Consider the following 15679-nt stretch of genomic DNA (forward strand, 5'->3'; position numbering starts at 1 on the left):
CAGCTGGGGTCCTTGGTGATTTACCGCTACACAACGGCCAGACCTCTATCTTGTATGTCTGGGATCAACTTATCAGGTAAGTCAAGACAGGAAGAAAAAAAAACTAAACTTATATGCTGAGCTGGAAGAAAAGGAAGGAAGTGCTTGCCAACATCCACTTTTGGCGGCAGGTGGAGGCAGGTAATCTCACTGTTAACGCTGTCTTTTTTTTCCCCTCAAGGAATGTTCTGCGGTGCAGTGGTATCACAGAAATGGACAGCTTTTTGCGAGGGTTGAAACATAGTATTGAATGATATGTACGTGGTCTGCAGGCTGTTTCTCCAGCTTTAATAAATCATTCCCTCCATCTCTCCCTCTTCCTGTCAGAGTGATTGTCAGCTAGCTCTGTGATGAAGAAGATTCGTGCAGAGTTCTCGCTCTCAACAGATGTGCAGGTAGAACTACACAGCGGCCAGATGTTTTAATCAGAGAAGGAGTGCTCAGAGGAAGCCCTTGGAATGCAAATCCAAACCAACTAAGTCACACCGGGATGATGAGCAGTATTTAAGAATGTTTATTTAAACAAGTAGTGACTTATACACTGCTAGTAAAGATTTCTAGAATTTGATTAGCATATTCAAATGATCTGTGCTTCTCAGATCTTTAAGTTCCTATGTGAATTCTCCTTGTAGTCTGAACATGGAAAACACAGTAATCTAAATGAGTGAAAAGATACATTATTATTAGGGGTGTAACGATACGCGTATTCGTATTGAACCGTTCGGTACGAGGCTTTCGGTTCGGTACGCGGTACGCATTATGTACCGAACGGTTCGTTGGACTAATTAATTAAATTTGGAAAATAAAAAAGGTGTGTGAAATATAATGTTATGCGTTCAACAAGGTAGCCCAATAACCCAAACGACGTAACAGGCAATGCCCCTGACACTCCAGAAGAAAAAAAAACACCATCTTATATGTTTATGTTAGGCTACTCAGTCAGGCGCTCGCTCACTCAGTACGCGCTGAAGGCTCGGTACGGAGCCCCGCACGTCACCTGTAGGAGAGAAAAAACATCAATCCGTGGCGACGGTTTTGCAATCCGTCCCCTCAGTTTATAAACCGTGCTCATGAATTAATAAACTGTTCACTCGGTTTAACAAATCGTACCCAGGATTAACAAACCGTGCCCACGAATTCCCAGTCCGTGCGTTTAGATAAACCGTACCCTCGGTTTTTGAATCCGTACCCACGAATTCATAATCCGTGCGCACGCTTTCGCAATCCGTTCCCTCGGATTTGAAAACTGACACGCATTTTACACTTAACAGTGAAACATGCATCTAACTCCGGCAGGTGGAGCTTAGTATAATAAAATCACAAAAATAAGTCTTCATGTTAAGAAAGAATTGTACACAAGCATTTCCAAAACTGTCCAAAGGTTATTTAAAAATAAAGCAATTCACAAATTATTTTATGACAAATATTTTTACTGTCTTGTACTCATTTATTTAGCCTACAAATTAAAATTATAAAAAATAACTTTATTTTTATTTGTATCATTATTATATATTATTAAACAGGTTATGCATAAGAATCTTTTATCCAAAATAACTTACAAAAGAGGAAAAAATTACTCCAGAGTCAGTCACAATGCCAGGTTTATTGCACAATAATAATCAAGTGCTATTATAGATTATCAGCAATTGAACAAGATTTTAATGCGCATCTTTCTTATTAAATCTTTGTATTCCACCTCGTACTACACTTGATAGAGAATCACTTAAGACACTTTGCTGTAAACCTATTCCACATAATAATATTCAATAAAACTGTATGTTAACACGTAGGAGTTTGCTGCATGAATCCGTGAGTACGGTTTACAAATCCGAGGGAACGGATTGCGAAAGCGTGCGCACGGATTATGAATTCGTGGGTACGGATTCAAAAACCGAGGGTAAGGTTTACAAAATCTAAGTGCACGGATTGGAAATTCGTGGGCACGGTTTGTTAATCCGTGGGCACGATTTGTTAAATCGAGTGAACAGTTTATGAATTTGTGAGTACGGTTAATAAACTGAGGGGACGGATTGCAAAACCGTCGCCACGGATTGCTTTTTTTTCTCCTACAGGTGACGTCCCGGGCTCCGTATACGGACATCACCGCAGCGAATGGTGCATTTACGTTATAGCCGCGGATATGAGACCTTACTCTGTAGTGGAAAACGCAGGTTTTAAGAACATGCTTAATGTAATTGAGCCCCATTACAATATTCCTTCACGAGCCCATTTCAGACAGACCGTAATTCCTGCTTTGTTCCAAAAAACATAAGCCCAAATAGAGAACCAATTGAGTAAAAACACACTAAATATAAAGAGTTATAGAGTTCCATATAAAAAGAGTTACATCTTTGTATTTGTTCATAACCACTACAACAATATTACATTTAATTTTAAAAAAAAAATTTATAAGGAGCTATTTTTGTTTTATACAGTATGCTGCTAAGAAAACACCATAGAAGATGGGTAAAGAATAGCTCCATCATTGTTCAATGTAAAAAAAACACATACTTTGTTAGTTTTAATAAATAAAACATTTTTTAAAAAATCAAGGAAATTTATCTGCCAATTTTTTCTTTTTGCTGTATCTAAAACGTACCGAACCGTACCGAACCGAACCGTGACATCAGTGTATTGAACCGAACCGAACCGTGAATTTTGTGAACCGTTACACCCCTAATTATTATATTCATAATTTTATTATATTTATAACAGTAAACCAGAACTGCCAATGGAATTGAATGTCATGTAGTATATTCACAAGATTATATTACATTCATAATACTATAGAACTGTCAATGGAATCAAATGTAAAATATACATTATTAATTTGGAGATATTATGTAAACATTGCACACAGTGTGTACCAAATTTTGAATTACCACAAAGAATATGCATACCACAATACCATGGATTTTAATAAATTCTGTACATTAAGTTCAAATACAGTTTTTTTTCTATTAATGTGCAATAATAATAATAATAGTAATAATAAAAAATTATTGGTCTTAAAATCAAGTCCTATCAACATATGTTTTTATACGTTTTTATAAAACATAAATTAATATATGATATTCATTATATTATACTCATATATATATATATATGTTTTCATGGTTTTATTTTAGGGATGCACGATAATATCGGCACAACATCGGTATCGGCCGATAAAAGCTTAAAATGACCATTATCGGTATCGGCCGATATGAATATTTTTGCCGATGAGCCAAACCGATATTCTCCAAGTGAAAAAATTGACCTGTTTTTCAGATGTGAATGTCTGTCTACATTTGTAAAATAATAAATTTATGGTAGAATCAGTACAGAAGAGATACATGGATTTCTCTTCAGTAAAATTAAAGTTTAAATATATCAGTATATATTTGTATATATATCGATATCAGTATCGGCATCGGCCAAAATTATTTTGAAAATATCGGCATATCGAATATCGGCCAAAATCCAATATCGTGCATCCCTATTTTATTTATGTATTTATTTTTCCATGTTCTGTTGATCAATGTGTCTTCCGGATGCATTCATGTAAATACAAACAACAAAACAACTATTTCTTAATTCTTTCTTGCACTTTTGACTTTTGGGTTGAAAAATGACCTGGAATATATATACCTGTAGTACAACAATATTTCTGACTCTTTGTGAAGGGGTTTCCAGAGATTCGTTGTTTTAAAATGTTAAATTCCTTGCCAAAAGCAGGCATAAAGTATACAGCATAGGCCTTTATTTCAATGCAGAATCTGCTATTTGTTATGGCCAGTGCATAATTTTTGCTTAATGCCAATACACTGCTTTGCAATGTCCACACACAGTAAAAGTTTGATAGCAATTTGAAAAGCATTTTAGGAATAAAACTTTTACTATGACCAATAATGTGATGCTGTCATTCAAAACTGCAGACAAAACATCACTTTAGCACAATTACTTTCTCTGCTCTCATGCCACTCAGACAGTTATGATATATGACCCCCTTGTCATCGGCTCCCTCGCCTGTCTGAAATAAGTGATGGTTATATTCAACTTCGCACAGGGAAATTCATTTAAAAGGTCATACAAGCACAGGAGAGCGAAATCAAACGTGCCACAGACATTATGCAATCATCTGAGTATAAAGAGTGATCTGTGTGATTCATGTGCTGCTTTATTCAAACTATGTTGAGAGCATGACCTCCTGTAATTCAGCCCTGCATTGAGGGATGTTCTAACAGAGGTCAACACAAGAGGTCAGGGGTCTTAACAGAACAATAACAAAGACCTTTCGACAACATAAACATTCATAAAGTCATGTACTTTAGAAAATCTTGACCTCAGGGGGTCAAAGTACCTATTATGAGCCTTTTTAATTTTCCATCATTTTATGGGGTTTGCAATTGTGAATGCTATTTGAACTTGGTTTGTGTGATTGTGTTTTCTAGCAAAAAAATAAAAATAAGTAAATATATAAGCATTAAATAAATATTTAAATTAAAAATGTAATTCAAGTATAAACTGTCATGAATGTACACAGACACACACACACACACACATATATTGACACAAATTACAAACTACAATTTTAACATGAGGATACATGCATTTTATGTACATAACGTACATAATTTTATGTTAATTTACGTTAATTTTATGACAGCTAATAGTTCATCTAAAATCTAATAGTTCTAAAAAAAAAAAAAAAAATTGTGCCTGTAATGCTTTTTAAAAAATGTCTCCAACCTCAAAGTATAGCATATTTGTGTAAAGTACTAGTAATAAATGCAACACACCCACACATAAAAGCTGAAATCACCCAAGCGCAAACACACACAATTAAACAACCTATTTTTACCCTAAAATGTCATTACTTCTTTCAGGGTAACTTCATTGGTTCAACAACCTGTTAATAATTTGCTTCACCCCTCCATCTTTTAATCAGCCAAAAATGATGGAAAAGTGGGTGCAGGCTGATGAAAGAAGCATTAAAGGGGAACTGGTGGACTATGGCGTAATTGCTTGTGCAGAGTATAAGCGGGATTTTAAGGGTGGTGGGGGGTGTAGGCAATGGATCTAAAAATTGCAGCCTCATTCACAAAAGTAATTGCTGTTCCTGTTAAAATATGAAAAGTGGAACTATTTTACCACTGCTTTAAACTTCTGACAGAAGTTTCAGGCATAACTTTTTAAACACAATCCAAACACTGAGAGATTACTTCCTAATAGATAGGAGTCTGAAACGTAAGGAGGGTATGGCACTGGATCCATCATAATTAGCATTTAATGGAAAATGAATCTCGTAGAAGATAAACATCAGCCCCAATTTTTCCTTTCTCATTTTACTATAAGCCTCTAAGATTCAAGCAGGTCACTAGATAACACTGCATGCTTAATGGTAAAATTCAAACCAGAGCAAAGAAATCATTGATACTGGGTATAATGAACCAACCAAGCAGACAGATATCGTTCCCCTTTCAATGTTTGTATGTAAGTTTTGACTTGTGTTGTAAATTATGTTTGTGATCAATGGATACTGCCAAATGCCTGAGCACTTGAAAGTTGGGTGCAATCTGATATTGTTACTCTGTGTTGTAAACCTATTTTTTTTATGAAATCTACTTATAGTGCAACAAAGTCAGAATATTTACACACTATTAACATATAATGATCTGTAAGTTGTTAACGCGTTTCTTAATAAAGGTGAGCTTGTGTTTGACAAATCAGACAACTGTGGTAACTCTTACTTAGCAAAATGCTATTTTGTCATTTATTCAAAATGAAAAATTCAAGGGAACTTATAGCATTTTAGAAATATATGAATCACAACTGAAATCCAAAATAATTGCTGATGGTTAAGCCTATGTGATACTGTTTTCAGGTAGCTCATAAAACAAAACAAGAAAACAATTGAACAGAGAAATCTTTGGTAGAGTTAGTTCACACACTTTTATAAATGTCCTGTAAATTAGCAAGTTGCCGAGTTTATGCTTGACAAATTGGACAACTATGACGCTTATTTATAAGCATGCTATTAAACCTATTAACTGCTATTTATCAGCTCAAACAAAGAGTCTCAATTTTTACACATTTTGTTTTTATGATGATGATGATGATGAGGGCAATTTATATAGTGCTTTTCCTGAGCTCAAAGTGTTTTGCAATTAACATTAAACATAAATCCATATAACAAGACAAATACAATTAACAGTACAGTATACACAACAATCAAAACAAAAAATCATAGAATTTTAGGCAAATATATAATCAAGGGTGAAAACATACATATGCCTGAGCCAACAGTCCAAACAGAATGAGCAGTAGCGTGATATGTATAACCAGAGCATCCCAAATGGTGTAGACTCGCCAAGCAACCCACGTCAACCAACTCGAGTGCCACAGAGTCCAAACGAGTGCCATCTTCAGGACCCCAAACGGAAAACGAAAACACTCATTGATAGCCACTGCCACTAAATCCTCCCATCAAAGACAACCACACTGCAAACGGCCTAAGGCAAGCAGGCCTGTGGAGTCAGTTTAGGCCGTATGAAATGCCACAGCAAACAGCGGAACAGAACACACCATCTCCGCGCACCAACTGGAGTCATGAAAACAGTCCATTGTACGTCTATTTTGTTTTATGTGAGATGATGGTAGGGCATTTTTTAAACCAAGAGAGCATAAAGTCTACAAAACAAAGTGAAACTCCAATTGTGTGTGCTATATGCATCAGATGTTCAGCCAACGGTCCGTGTCCAGGATGTCTAAAGCTGAGACTACACCGGAAGTGATGACAATGACAATGACAAAGAAATCAACCAACTAATGGCTTACTTACAGTTGTCTCTGCAGATTAAACTGAGTTGGAACAAAATATATAAACAGAAAAAAACTCCTATAGTCGCAATTATAGCCCTTGAGAGTAAAGCAAAGCGAGAAAATAGATTTTTTCCTTTCTTGTCACATGCATGGCTTATTTATTAAATCCTTTAATTGGACAATTTTCCTTTTTCCCACCAAAAACACAGAAAAAAACAGCATGTGCTAACGGAAAGGAGGAGGGTGTCTCTATTAAAGTGCTGTACGTTACTTTAATTTGCCATATGGTCCAATTAAAGTGAATATAACAATAGTGAAATCATGATTTTGCGTATCACTCTGTTCTAGCCCAGTCACCTTCTGTTCGGTCTAAAATGGTGGAGGAGAACCCAATAGAAACAGCACAACCCCTAAACAGTGCCTTGAACGACACTCTCTTTGTATTGCCCATACCAGCGTTCAATTGCCAACTCCTTTTCTTTCTCACTTTCACGCTTCTCTTCTCCTCCACATCCTCCATCTGGCTCTGGCTCTCTTTTTCCTTTCTTCCACTTTCACCCCCCCTACCCTTGTGAAGAACCAAGCCATCACCTGTTACTGCAAACACTATAACCGGCTTAAATTATTCACCAAGGATCGATAAAGTGGGATTCGCAACTCACACTTTGACCTCTGGCCTCTTCTGATGAACATTGATTTTGACTAGGGCAAGGCAAAGCCACAGCAGCGGTAAAAAGACACTTTCAAAAATGGGATGATGACAGATATGGAAGGAAGTCGATGTTTACAATTCAAATGCCAGGAGTCCGTGGGGCAACTTCAGATAGCAGTGTGAAGCGAATGGAAGCTCGGAAGTGCTGATACTCCCACGTACAGCATCTGTTATGTGAGGTTGTCTGAGAATGTACAGTTGCACAAGTATATTCTCTGTGCTTCGCCACACCTTAAGTAACAGGAGAACAGGAAGTGGCCATTTCCACCACAGTTCCTTTTTTTTACAGATTCTTTTGTGATTCTGTCAGTGGCTGTTGAAGTGAAAAAGCTTGATTCAAAGGACACCAGCCATGCGTACCTATAAAACAGCACTCTACCTGCAAGATCTGAGTCTGAACTGTGTTGCAACTTCCAGGAATTTTTAAGCTCCGGAACAGGATTTGAAAAATTAGATTAAAGGGTTTAGAAAAAATCTCTTCAGGGAAAAAAAAAGACTGATATTGGGAGAACCAGACTGCGCCAAGAGGTCTTGTATATAATGTCAATTTTTTTCATCTTCAAATCGAGTCGATGAGAATTCAGCCAATATGGCTTTTTCTAGATGCATTTTGTAGATCTGGTGCACATAATATACCAAACACAAATGTGTGAGCTATCAATTACAAAATTCAATATGTGTTCTGACCCTTAAGATGAGGGGCAGTAGCATGATCATGTCTAAGCGCATGTCAAAGCTCCGAGGGCTCCCGACATGCTGTCTGGGGAGCTGAATGATTGAATCCTCCCACAACCAAGCTCTATTTAAGCTGGAACCGAGGGAGGGTGTGCAGCCTGCGGGGTTATGAGGAGCATCTGCGTCTGCACTGTACGTCACTGGAAGAATTTCTTTGTTGTTTACTTCTTCATTTGAAACTTCTTTTTCATGTGCAGGTAATTATATTCAGCTCTTTTGTGAGGGTATATCTGTATATTCTTAAGTTTGTTAAAGATGCAGAAAAAGACACTAGATGCTAGTAGTAGTTTAACAAAACAAATGACTAAAAACAGCTCTCATTATACACATTTTTATTTTTAACATTTACATTTGCTTTGTCAGATCAAATTGATTGTTATATATACACTACTGGTCAAAAGTTTGGAATCAGAACGACTTTTAATGTTTTTTACGCAAGCTTCTCATCCTCACCAAGGCTGCATTTATTTGATCAAAAATATAGGAAAAAATGTTAATATAGTGAAATATTATTATAACGTGAAATAAAGTTTGTAAAATAAAGCCGGAAACTGTTGTGCTGCTTATTTTTTATTTATTTATTTATGTTGGAACCTGTGATATTTTTTTCTGGTTTCTATTATGAATATAAAGTTCAAAAGAAGAGCATTTATTTAAAATATAACTCTTTTCTAACAATATACACTATATTTAAAAAGTTTGTATATTGTATATTAGTGTCTCAATTGATAGTGATAGTAAGAAGTGAATCCAAATGCATTAAATAGTATTTGATTTATCTTTTTGAATCTGAAGCACCACCCCCCGCCCAAAAAAAAAAACAAAAAAACAACAACACAGAAAATAGAATCTCACCCAAAAATGATCGATGAATTCCCCCAAAAAGTTCTGTTTTGAAGAATATAAAATTTTTAAAAGTTTTATAGACAAATAAACTGACATTTATTTATTTATTTTAATTTTTTAAATGGGGCCCAACATAGTGTTAATACAAAGTAATTTTCCTATGTATTTTTCACAGGTGTTTTGCCCATATCATGAATTATGTATTTTTAAGGATTGAATTTATTTTACGCTGTAAGGTGAGCATGACTATTAAAGGACCAGCACCAGTTTGAGTCAGAAAACATCAAGGTTTTGAGCGAGTAATGGTGTGAGCTGCTATTAACTGAGCTAGACTGACCTTTCAGGTTAGAAAATGGACTTAAAATAAACTCACAGAATTACTGCCAGTAGTTTCTGGAAGATAAGTTCTTCAAACACTGGTCTGAAATGAAATCGTGCTGGAGTATTAATGTGTTTTATGATGCTTTAACTTGCGATTCATATTAAGTGGTATTGTGTTTCAGCCTTTATTAACTTAGCAAAATCTCTGAGAAGCTGACTGTTCAGTATCTGCCCTATGCAGTATGCATGATATCATGGAAAGAACCTGACACACACACACAACTACACACATGCTCAAAAGTGTGCACTCTTCAAACTTTAATGATATTTACAAACAGTAAACAAAAGGTCACAAACCATGCATGCTCTCTTTCATGTACACAGAAAACACTTTTGCATCTACAAAATAAAAGGTTGCTAGAGGCTGTTTGAGACCTACATATATATTTTTACTGACAAGTTGGACTTCTAGAGACTCCACATAGTTTACAGTTCTGATAATAGTGGCACTGAAGATTAAAGGGTTCCTAGTGAATTCAGACAAAAATATTTGCTTAAATTATTAAAATCATTTGCAGCTTATATGTGTCTAGTTGTCTAAGTCTTTTGACCCTGCTGACCCCATGAGCATTTCATTGTCCAACAGTCATGTATTTTGAAATTGCTAGTGTTTAGTCCTTGTCACGTGTATTTCGTAATTGAGTATTTTCCCATTTTAGCTGAAAAAAAAAGATGGCTAATAACTATACTCATCTGAATATAATGAAATTTTCTTTAATCAATGCATTTACATTTTTGATTTACATTTTTTATTGATGTACTTTCTATTTTTCTTATTAAATAAAAATAATAATGATGTAATAGATGTAAAAAATCTTTAGAATTATGAGAGAATCATGATCTCTTTTCTGAGCAAATAAACCCAACCACAGCTCACTCTGATAACAACAAGCATGTTTTCAGACATCCGAACAATGACCACTGAGACAAGACTGTATCACTTTACATCACGCATCACTGCCTAGATTTAGAGAAAAACAAGCAGTGAACCAGAAACACACAACATCTCTGACAAGAAGTATAAGAAAACAGTCACAAAAGATCTATACGATAGAGATTAACACAACAAAATCACTACACACAGTCCTCTCACATGTACAAACATGATCATGAGAGACCATTAATAATAATCCGAAACATAAGTGTGTTTTAGGCCATTTACCAATTACATTTCAACTGTACGCATTGGACACAAGAGATATTTCTGACCACTGTCCTTAGCTCACTTCAACAAATATAAGGTCAGCACCTTTTGAATTTGTTTGCTTAAATAGATTGGAACGATGAATAAATCTGAATGCGTAATTTACATAACTGAGTGATCCTCTAATAGATTTTTCTTGTATTGCACTGGTACAGTTCCACGAATAAAGATGCTGGCGTGAGACTCTGATCTTTATCATTTGCATAACGTTCCATCAGGGAAATCTAGGACGAGAGGCGCTCTTTTTTTCAGTATGAGTGTGATTATTCAAAAACCCGAAGAGAGTTAGAGGAAGAACATTGATCAAGCCGCCTGCGTCAACTCCCAAAACATCAGCACAAAAATGTGTTAAGTGAGAGAAAGTGCTTAAAAGATCAGATCCCAAGCGTCAACAGGACCATGTGTCATGCTAAGGAATGATTGTCTTTTCTGCCTCCCAGGGGTTTAAGCATGTTTTAAATCAGTAGCAAATGACTGTCCCGTGGTGTGAACGCCAGAATAAAGAGAAAAGATGTTTCGGGGGGCATTTCTGCTGTGTTTTGTTAACCCAGCAAACGGTAAAATGGTAAAATGAGTGGAAAATTCACGCAAATTCCTATATAGGGACCAAAATACTTAGGGGAAAAAAAGGAGTAGAGACAACCACCTAGAATACTCTAGTCACATCATGGTGAGTTTTGCATATAACCGCATTTGTTCCTGGACACAGATTTCTGAAAAACAAGTGGAGAATGTTCAAGAACAGCATAGAAATGCTGCACTAATGAATTAAAGAGCATTTTGGGAATTGTCCCTGTAGCTGCGTTGATTCGTCCTTCATTGCCACAATACAGCGTCACACTTTAAAAGCCGGCAAAATCCTCAGACAAATAAGCTTTTTACCAAAAGACTCACTATATGGAAAAAATATATATGGAAAATAAATGCACACGTTTGGCACCTTAAAATCCCTCCAGTGATCAAGCCCTGATGTGTGATTAACAAATTTCAAACAGCAAACACAAACATGTAAACAAAACGTAAGCGATCTGCATGCAAATTTGGAAAGCGAGATGGCTTCAGCTGCTGTTTCCTGTGTCAATTTCACACAGGATCATGTCTGAGGGCGCTAAATGTACCTTTTCATTTTCATTACGCATTTCAACCTCTGCTAATAACCTTGAAATTAAAAAAGACAGACACCATTGGGCTGTTTATATGATAAGGTCCTGCTGACCATACAAAGCAAAGAATAGATTTACATCACAGATGAGCCGCTGTTCAGGACATGAACTCCTTTTTTCATGGATTTATAGAAAATATTATATTAATTTATGATTATTAGAAGCATAGCACCAATAAAAGGGTTTAGAAAATGATTGTTGTTTTTTTATTCTTAGCAATAAATCAGCCAATGTTTTTTTTGTGCTATCATGCGACAGCATGGGAGAGCCTTTCAGACAGCAACATCAGATGCAAGAGCACATGTATCACAAATTCATACAGAGAGAAACAAACAATCAATACCAGCTGGAGTCCGTTTTTAGCCTTAGATGATTTCTTTTCTGGCATGGACGCATATGCCAACATACACACTGAGAATATAGAGTGTCACGCAGGGTAAATATAGAACATCTTAAGTGTTTCCAGCTCTTTAAGTTAGTGTTGGGATGGTGTGCGTAACAAGGTTTGATCATAGACCCACACATAAAGCTCCAGTTGAACTGGCATTGAGTGCCTCCAGTCACGGACAAAAGCAAATCATCCTACTGCTGATGAAGAGAGAGAGCTGCTGAAGATGAAATGTACAGCCATTTATTCCAAGTGGTTAAGTGATTGTAATAGGAGCCAATGCCATTTAAGTGCTTCTTATTTGTCTTATAATGACAGGCCGAACAGCTGATTTCCCCCATTAACCAGTGTACAATCAACAGTGACAGAAAGGGCACCAGGGACTTAGCTAAACCCTGGGCCTGTCATTGTGATGCTCTGTTTGAACCGGTGCCCTCAGCACTTCCAATTATGCACATGAAAACAGATGTACAAACAAAAACGCCTATTTGTTAATCAATTGTGGAGCTGTTTGAACACAAGGCAACTGTGGCGAAAAGCTGACAGCGTAGCCAGACGGGTGATGTGAGAGTGTTTTGTGGATCTTTTTTAAGAGGTATACTACAATTTAGGGTACAGTTTAATATAAAGTGAGTTATTTTGAATGTATTTATACGCCCCACAGTATTCCACAAGCTACTATTGAGATTACTGAGGTAGTTGAATCGCTAAATAAACAATAATTTAAAATAAGGAAATAAATAACTGACTAAATAACACTATCCATCATATCAATTATATGTTTATTCCATCACTTTATCAATTTATGCCTATTATTTATATTTCAAAAATCTATTTTATCTATCCTAACAAATCACACATATAGTAAATCATAAAATAAATGTAGAAGTGTATATAACAATAAAAATAATACTTAGCTTTTCTATATTTATTATTTTATGAATTTTTATATTGATATTTTTATAATATAATACATAAGTGCAAACCTTGATAATAATAATAATAATAATAATAATAATAATAATAAATGTAGAAGTGTAAAGTAATAGTAATAATAATAATAATACTGCACTTCTACATTATTATTTATTTTATAATACAGTATAAATAAACATATCTTTCATACAATGAATCATAAAAATGTAAATAACAATACTTATTAATATTTTACTATTTTTATATTAATAAAAAATATTATTATTATTATTTGTAGTAGCAATTATTATATTATTGTAATACAATGACATAATATAATTATTTAAAATCATAAATACAGTAAAAAATAATAATAAAGGTAGAAGTGTAAAGAAATAAAAATTCTGCACATCTTCATTTATTATTTTGTGATGTATATAGCATAACTAAATATATATATAAATATATATAAATATATATATATATATATTATATAAATATTGTGCATATAAAGAATCAAAACAATAAAAGTAAAAGTTTAAATACATGCTTACATGCATACATACACAGACAGAAGTATGGATATTTTCAGAAAATATAATATTTGTTAATTTAGACATGGGCATGGGCTAGGGGTCTTGCTACAAAGTTATGCATGCTAAATTAATGTCATTCTTTAAGTCTGTTTAAGCTTTATGAGTGTGTCATATTGTCTTATGGGTCAAGAGGCAGCTCACCCATGTGCAACATTTAAAACTGATGGGTAATTTACCCGTCCCTTTCATCATGTTTTGACTTTAATTAAATCAGGCAGAGTTCTCGTTTCCATCACAGTCCAGGACTTTGAATTTGCTCAGCCAACCAGACATCTTACACTGCAGATCTGCGGTGTCCACACAGGACTTAGTCTAGATTATTAGTGTAGGCTAATTGGATTTCAGCACTTTAAGTAGGTCATCCATACAGCACTGGACCCACTGATCTAATGTCCCGCATGTGTTCGCAGACATGCTCCAATTCAAATCTGCACACTGACTACAAAACAATCTTTGATGAATCTGATATCGGGGCATGCATCGTCTTCACAGAAAATGATCAATTCCAAAATGATTCATTCAAAACTACTTCAGCAACTCCAACAGCCCTTAAAAAGCCTTTTACATTAATATACAACACCACTGAGGCCTAGAGGTCTAACAAAAGAACTTCAAATGGGTTTGAGTACTATAAATCACACTCAGTTGAGCTGGAATTCCCTTTAAATTATGAAATGGACTGAGAACTCAAGAATCCTCACCTTTACTCAATAAATGCAGAAACCATGGCATAATAGACCTACTCATTATATAATCTCAGTGAAACCCTCAAGCTCCTTCTGAATCACATTCAGCATACTAAATTATATATAAAATGACTAAACATCTTCAGGATCAAACCTTAACCACTAAAGCTAGTCAGATAGCACATCTCGGCCCTGTGAGGTATTGTATTTTACACTGCACTAGTGGAATCTTGACTGACAAAGTCAATAAAATGTGATATTCATAAACCGACAAGCCATGTTAGAGGTGAAGGAGAGATATGTTGTGATGTTTATGAAGTGCCGCTGTCACTGAAGCTCAGAATTACATTCATTAATATGAATCCTGCAGAGGAGGCTCTGCGAGAACATGATTTCTGAAATCACCTTTTGTCACAACACCAATAAACAGGTGTAAATGACAAAAATAGTGAACAGATTGTATTTAACCACTAAATACAGCTGATGATGCGTTGGCACTACTGAGACTGAACAGGTTCAATCATTTTTTTATATTAAATCTTTATGATTATGAATATTTTAAATTTAACATGTAAATTATGTTAGTTTTGCTATGATGGTTTCATACTACTGCTATATATCACACTAGTTTTTCAATGTGCCTTACGCACATATGCACCTAATGCCTAATTACTAGTAAATTCTAATTTTGTAGTGGACATTATTTTTTATAATGCATGATAGGTTTTTTTTTTGTTGTTGTTGTTGTTGTTTTTTATGTTTGGGGTCAGTAAGGTTTTTTAACGCATTTGAAATAAGTGTTTTATGCACAAAATGCTGCATTTATTTGATTAAAATACAGTAAAAACAGCAAATATTTGTACAGTTTAAAATAGCTGTTTTCCATTTTAATATATATTTAAATAATAATTTAATCCTGAGATGGCAAAGTTGAATTTTCAGCAGTCATTACTCTAATCTTATGTGTCACATGACCCTTCAGAAATCATTCAATATGCTGATTTGGTGCTCAATAAATATTTAGTATTATCAATGTTTTATTAATAAAAAAAATCTGTTGTCTAGCTACACATACTAGTTTTGGTGCATAGTAACCTACACTGCAAATGCATACATTTACTAGCCAGTTAACATGCACTACTTGGTGTTCACTTAATAATACATATTTGATTGTTGTACTTCCTATACTAGTCTTTTAGTGTACACTACC

General features: G+C 35.0%; 1 protein-coding gene across 5 annotated transcripts in view; it reads right to left on the reverse strand.

The window, feature by feature from the left end:
- LOC128021110 (neurotrimin) overlaps positions 1-15679 on the reverse strand; it is a 309825-nt gene that overhangs the window by 62107 nt on the left and 232039 nt on the right. The gene's annotated exons all lie outside the window — the stretch shown is intronic.

Source organism: Carassius gibelio, chromosome A10 (assembly GCF_023724105.1).
Source record: "Carassius gibelio isolate Cgi1373 ecotype wild population from Czech Republic chromosome A10, carGib1.2-hapl.c, whole genome shotgun sequence".
NCBI lineage: Eukaryota > Metazoa > Chordata > Actinopteri > Cypriniformes > Cyprinidae > Carassius > Carassius gibelio.